General features: G+C 35.8%; 1 pseudogene across 1 annotated transcript; it reads right to left on the reverse strand.

The window, feature by feature from the left end:
* Nucleotides 1–3100: 3100 nt before the first annotated feature.
* Nucleotides 3101–4990, reverse strand: LOC144554696 (cytochrome P450 94C1 pseudogene; annotated as a pseudogene). The gene has a single exon (XR_013511709.1). The product of XR_013511709.1 is annotated as a cytochrome P450 94C1 pseudogene (transcript).
* Between the last annotated feature and the right edge of the window lie 2151 nt (nucleotides 4991–7141).

The following is a 7141-nucleotide window of genomic DNA, read 5'->3' on the forward strand; positions in this document are numbered from 1 at the left end:
GAGTCGATGCGGGTAGCATCAGAGTCGATGCGGGTCGCATCAGACCTGATGCTGGGCGCATCAGACCTGACGCTGATCGCATCGCGAGCTTCCAGAGCAGACAGCAAAGGCCCAATAAGGGCCCAGAATTGAAGCACTCGTTTTAAAAAGTCTATAAATAGACCACCCCTTCCACCAGAGAGGGGGTTCCGAATTTGAAGATTCAAAACCTCAAGAATTGGAGTGTTGATCAAGAAAGAAGGGAAGATCCTTGCTAGATTGCTACATTGGGTTCTATCATGATCTCTTCTCTTCTCTCTTCTTTTATGATGTTGTTTGAGTAGATCTTTCTTGTTTCTAGGGTTGATGTAGTCTAAACCTTTGATTGTATGTATTGCATTTGAATTTGAGTTGTTCTTGTGATCAATTGATTGAGTATTATTCTTTCATTGCTTGATTTTGATTGTTTCAATCTTGATTGTCTATTGTTGAATGTTTCTTGCATCTCTTCTAATTTCTTGACTTTGATCCTTCTTGCAATTTAATCAAGCACATGAGGTAGGTTAGAAATTTGAAAAGATAGATCAATTGAACCGAAAGGTGAGATTTCCATTTATTGAGAGATAGTGGATACCTTTAGCAAACCGATCAATTGACTTAGATTGAACACGAATAAACGAGAGTTGAAAGTTGTAGATCTAAGAAGGTGAAATTGCAATTCCTTACTAGGTTTCTGGTGCTAATAAACGAGAGTTGAGGCTCAGGAATCGTAGGTAGGGTCAGTAGAACCTTGCACAATCGAATAACTCAGAAACAGGTGCAATGCTGCATTCACTCGAGGGCCATGCGAGTCGCATGGGAGACCATGCGGGTCGCATCACTAGGGTCGCGTCAAAGATGATGCGAGTCGAGTGAGGGCCCAGAGAGGCAAAGCTGAGGATGAAATCTGAAACCCTGGAAACATCCTTTTAAACTTGACTGAAGCGAACATTTATTTTCTTTTGCAATCTTTTGTTATTGAATTTAGAAATTGAAACAAACTCAAACCAAACTCTTCACTTCTAGTACCTAACTAGGATAAGTAGTGATCTAGACTCGAATTGTACCGTCCCTGAGGATCGATACCTGATTGTACTATTGGACCAAGGTTGTGCACTTGCAACCTAATACGAAAGCTCAATCACGGTTTAAAAGGGTACAGCTAGCTGTACCTGAGACTTTGTAGCATACTTTTGTAAGCGAACAATTATACTACATGAACACTTAATTACACAAATTTATACTACATATATACTAAATTACACTAAATTAATATCAAATAAACTTTAAATTAACACTACATTACACTTAATTAACTCTAAATTACACTACATTACCATTAAATTACACCAAATACTAATTTAACACTACATTTTACAATAATAATCTAAATTAAATTAGTTATTTGTTTTAATTCGGTTAAAATAAGAATTATAAAGAGAGAGATATTTACCTTGTCAAAATTGTAGATCTGAAGAATTTTCAAATCTCCTAAATAATCCTGAAATTTTGAGACAATTGGATTTAGAATTGATTGGGTATATTGAAAGAATAAAAAAAAAATTTAAACAAAAGGGGGGCTCACGGTTTGGGATGAAGAACAACAATGGAGGAGGAAAGGGAGAGACAGAGCCATCGCGTGTGGGAAAACTATAGAAGCAGCCTACACCGGTTCCTAGGACCGGTGGAGGGGTAAAACGGATCTTCTGTGGCGAGCGAACGCTGCTGGTGAAAAACGTGCTCCACCGGTCCCTAGGACCGGTGTAGAAAGTAGTTTTTATGCTCCACCGATCCTAGGGATCGGTGGAGGCTAGTTTCAGAAAATCCAGCCATACAAGGCTTGTTCCATTAAATTAATTTAAACCATTTCTATTTAAAAAAAAAAAAATCCTAACTTCATGTGTATGAAACATATAAAGAAGTATCAATTAAATTGCACTTCTCATAGCTATAAAATAACTAAAAAAAATGACCTAATTATTAGGTGCAAAGGCCTACCAGTGATTTACATGTAGGGACTCATTATTATTTTTTTTCCTTTTAGTTTTAGTACAGAGGTCTACTAGCTAGTGAACTCCATGTAGCAAATTAAAGGTGCAAAGAACAAAGTTAATCTACTTATGTGTATTTTATTAGGTTATTAGGACATTAATTGTCTAATTGTTGCCAGATGTGTAGGTACTCATTGTTTTATTTTTGTTTTGAATGTAGTTATATATATGTTCATAATATCTAAACAAAGTTCGGCTAGTATGGCATCAGTGTTATTTTAGTCTATATACACAACTCTAAAACTTATCGAATCGATTTCTAATAATGAACCCAAACCATTCAAACTGATCTACTTTATTAGTTGTGCATCTCCATGCAAAATTTATAATTTTTCGAACTTTTTAGTATCAAGTCAAGCTATCATATGTGGGAGTTTTTTAAGTTCATTTTAATGCATTCATTGTTCAACATTTTTTACCGCTTGACTTGGTACTTCAAATAACTCAAAAAAAAAAATTGCATGTAAATACTGTAATCATAAAGTAAATTGATTTTAACATTTTGGATTTGTCGTTTAATGTTTATCCAGCAAATTTTGCAGTTAATGTCATATGATATCGATATCATACTAGCCGAACTCTCTAATACATGCATCAGTAATAATTATCAGAACTGGTAGCTAGGTTTTATTGACCCCACTGATATAACAAGAAGAAACATTTGTTCTGTATTGTCTAGCTAGCAATCATGCATTATTTATAGCAAAACTTAAAAATTATGTGGTATTTCGGAGTACGTATTATATTTAATAGAATAATATTTTCAAAAAATCCAGTCTCAAGGCACTTTTTATATGCCTAATTATTTTCAAAACCAAGAAAAACTTATTTTTAATTACTATATTTACTAGAGCATTAATTTATATTGATAAATTTTTTATTCTACCTTCAACATTATGTACGTAGCATATACTTGTATAAATTTATCAAAAGAGTTTCTAATGATGTTGAATTGTGTGCCAACTTGATTGAGTATATATATCCCTATTTAATAAAATTCCAATTCAGATAGAGTGAAGTGTGAATAAATATCAGCAAGAAGCTTCTCCATTAGATTTTTATTATACATGATATAAATATTAATTATTTTCACAATCAGTAGTTACACCCAGTCTAAAAACCCTCACCAGCTCTCCTTTATAAATTAAAGAGAGAGAAAAAGGGAGAAAGGTGAACAACTTCCAATTTTCTTACTAATTTCCTGGGGAAGCTTCATTGATTTTTTTTTACCTAGACCAAGTTATATTGACAATATAACTAAAGATAATAAACACAAGATCTATATATACTATTGTCTTCCTTCACCTCTCCGGCGAACTCGAACAAGCAAACCGCCACTCAGACATGCGGTTAGACCGGGAGCAAACTTTGGCAAGTCTCCGTTTAAAACCTCTATATCAAATCTCTTTACCACCGCGGCAACAACAGCTTTCATCTCCATCATAGACATCTGCTTTCCTATGCATTCGCGCGGCCCGGCATGAAAGATCGGGCATTTAAATGCACTTTGTGGTATGAAGGAGAATTTACCGTCATCTTGGATCCACCGCTCGGGCCGATACTCAGCCCAATCTTTGCCCCATACCTCCTCCATCCTCCCCATTGCATAGCAATGGTAGGTAACCCTAGTTCCTTTACTAACAAAGGTTCCATCTGGAAGTGTATCATTCTCTAAACAAAACTTGGAATCAAATTGCACAGGAGGGTATAGTCTCATGTTTTCATATAAAGCAGCTTGCAAATATTGCATGCTTCCAAGTTTATCACATGAACCTATTCTCTCTAGTTCATCTCTAATTGAGGCTTTGACAAGTGAGTGTTTTGATAGTTGTAAGAAAAAAAGGGTTAAGGAAGAGGCGACGGTATCACGGCCAGCAAGCATGAAACTTATCACGATATCGCGCAAGTAGTTGTCATCTTGTACTGAACCCATGAAACGGGACAAAAGATCGTTTGTTGATGAAAACCCCAATTTTCTTCTTTGTCGAATCACTTCATTTGCTAGAGAATTCACCATTTGAATCGATCGCTTCAGCTCTCTCTCGGATCCGATGTTAAGCAGCCGCTTTGTCTTCCAAATAAAAGGAAAAGCAGCTGCACCCCTCCTAGCGGACAGCATCGAGGCCATGTCAAATGCTTTTGCAAACTCTGACACTGGGAGTGACAATTCAAGGCAACCTGGGTCAAGCCCGAAAGACACCTTGCACATGACATCAAAAGCAAACCGACGGAACACATCCTGCAAATTGATCACTTCTCCATCGGACAACTCTGCGTTATTATCTCTTGCCAAGGAATCCAAAAGCGGAAACAATCGATGCTTGATCTGTGAGGAAACAATGTGTGCCATGAAATTACGCACCGATGCAGTATTCAATTCAACAGCCGCCATCTTGCGCTGGAAGAACCAGCACTCACCGTCTGCATTAAAAATACCGTTGCCGAGTAAATCACCAAGGATTGCCGAGAAGGGCTTTCCCTTAGGGTAGTTTAGAAAGTTCTTCTTTAGCATGTACTCTACGTTGTCGGGGTTGGCCGTGATGGTGTTGCCGAGCACATGGATATGGATGGTACGAGTAGGAGACTGACGAAGTAGGTCCGTCAACCAGTCGCAGAGATTTGGGTAATCGGAAGCCCATGAGGAGGTCACATATGCAGTGCAAATAGCACAATTGCACCATCTTGATTGAGATTTTACAACAAGGAGCAAAAGGAAGAAAAGGAGGGGGCAGATGAGGAGAAAGAAATAATAAGTGTGTAGTTCAAAGTAGTGTGTGTGGATGGTTGCCATGGGGTTTGTTTGTGTGGGGTTCATTTTGAGAGGTGATGAGATTGAACAAGGATAGATCTCTCTTCAGAGGAGAGAGGCATTTATATATAGGAGTATCCTTTGTTTTTTTCTCTCTTTTGTTATTTGTGTAATCAATCAATATAACAGTAGTTGATGCCTTGTTAGTTATATGTTAGTATTTTATATTAAGGAGTAAGTACTATTTTTTATTTTTTATATTTTTTTTGCTTAGGTTAAAACAGCGCAGCAATACTTAGATATAATTATTCAGGTAGATTATTAGTAAATTATGTGGGGACCAAGATATTAAATTAATCAATAACACATTAACCGTAAGTTGCACGCACCTATTTATTTATGATATTTGCTTCTTAATTAGGAAAATTATCAGATTTTAGGTTGCTTGCCTCTGCCATAAAATATATTTCTTCCGAACTGATAAGTGATAAGTATATGGCTTATATTATTGGTATACTTTAATATTCTCTTGCAGTATATATATAATGGTGAATAGAGAAAGAAATAATTAATTGAAGCAGATGAAGAAAGAAGAAAAATGGAAGAGACCCTAAATCACACGGTGCTGACTGTCTTGAGATTCGTGTGTATTCTTCCAGATTCGTAAAAAGTTCTCCGTAAAAGTTATCAAACCTGTAATACTGCACGTGCAGTAGATATAAAGGAGTTTATGCCTACCTTTGTACCTGTTAATATAATCTCTTTTCTTGTTAATCTTGCGGTGAGATTTGAACATTTATTTGCACGACCAATTAAGTTCAGTGGCTTTAAATGCCTACTAACAATATAATCTCTTTTCTCTTTTTTTTTTTTTTTTATTAAGGTCAGTGACTTTAAATGTCTACTAACAATTTCATTGATAAAAAAAAATCGGACTTACAACGAGACAAATGACCCTCTTTAAATTTAAACTCATTTATTCTCAATCTCGTAAATTACTCTAATCACCTAATCCTACATATATATCTACTCTTAAATACTTTATTACCTCTTTCTCTATCTCTTTTCACAACCAGATCCGCTTTCATCTGGCCACCACGCTCCTACAGCCGGATTTGTTCACCGCCGTGCTCTGATCGAGATAAAGATAGTAAAGACTCTACCCTTCGAAGTCCGACGATATCGTACTCTCAGCTCTGATCGGCTCCACCTCAGCTTCCTCCCCCTCTCTCTCATTCTTCTCTCCGTTCAAGGAGATGAAAGAGAGAGAAGAAGCGAGGTATCGCTATATTGGAGCAACCTGCTGTTTTTGACTTCGTGCTGTAGATTCTTTTTTCGTTTTGTTTCTATGTGTGAGTTGTACAAAGTTAAAATAGAGTTGTCTATTATATTTGTCATTTCTGTATTTAGGAAACGAGAATTTGAAATTAATTGATAACGTGACAGAATAATGTCACTTTTTTATGAGAAAGGTTTGTTTTTATAGTATGACATAATACACGTACAGCTCGCTGATTTGTGCGTTTCCTGTCATATTCTTTTGTATGCCATGATTACTCTCTAGAGAAAATGACATGGCATGGCACATAAAATTGCCGGTCATGTCATGCCACGTGATCAAGTGCCGTGGCCATGGACCGGATGGTTTTCTGACTTCTTACAATTTTTTGTTTTTTTTTCCTTATTTTTCTAATTTTTCTTTCTTAAAAACTTATTTTTTTAATAATTAAACGTGACTAAATATAACTAATGTGATGAAATATGTCTAGTTATGTCAATCAGCCACGATATGACTTGATCACAACATAATTAACGTATATACCATGATCATTGTCTAAAATTTTGTTCACGACATATTATGTAAAAAATTGACTTAATTACAACACGGAACGTTGTGATTTATGAATGCATTCCAAGACTTGAATGAACAGTATAATACCTTCTTCTGGAATCAATAAGTTAACGAATATAGGTTATTAAAATCAAAATTACATGTTCCACATTTAAGAGTTTGGTATTGAGTCTCTTGTCGGATTTCGCTAACAATAACTCATTCTAATTAAAGTAGAACTTGAATTAATAATTAATTAGCATTTTTTTTTAAATCTCTCTCCTCAGTCCTCAGCCTCAAGTCTCTTAAAAATGTCCAAAATAATATTCTAACTAATCCAGATGAGAGAGAGAGAGAAAGACCGGATCACATATCATGTGTAAAACGGACAAAGAAGCATCAATTTGCATCATATATCTTGTAACTGACCTAGTTCCTCTATAATAAACTATTCAAGTGATAGCATAACGGATCCGGGCTTAATTTGGTATA

Source organism: Carex rostrata, chromosome 5 (assembly GCF_964058835.1).
Source record: "Carex rostrata chromosome 5, lpCarRost1.2, whole genome shotgun sequence".
In the NCBI taxonomy this organism is placed as follows: domain Eukaryota; kingdom Viridiplantae; phylum Streptophyta; class Magnoliopsida; order Poales; family Cyperaceae; genus Carex; species Carex rostrata.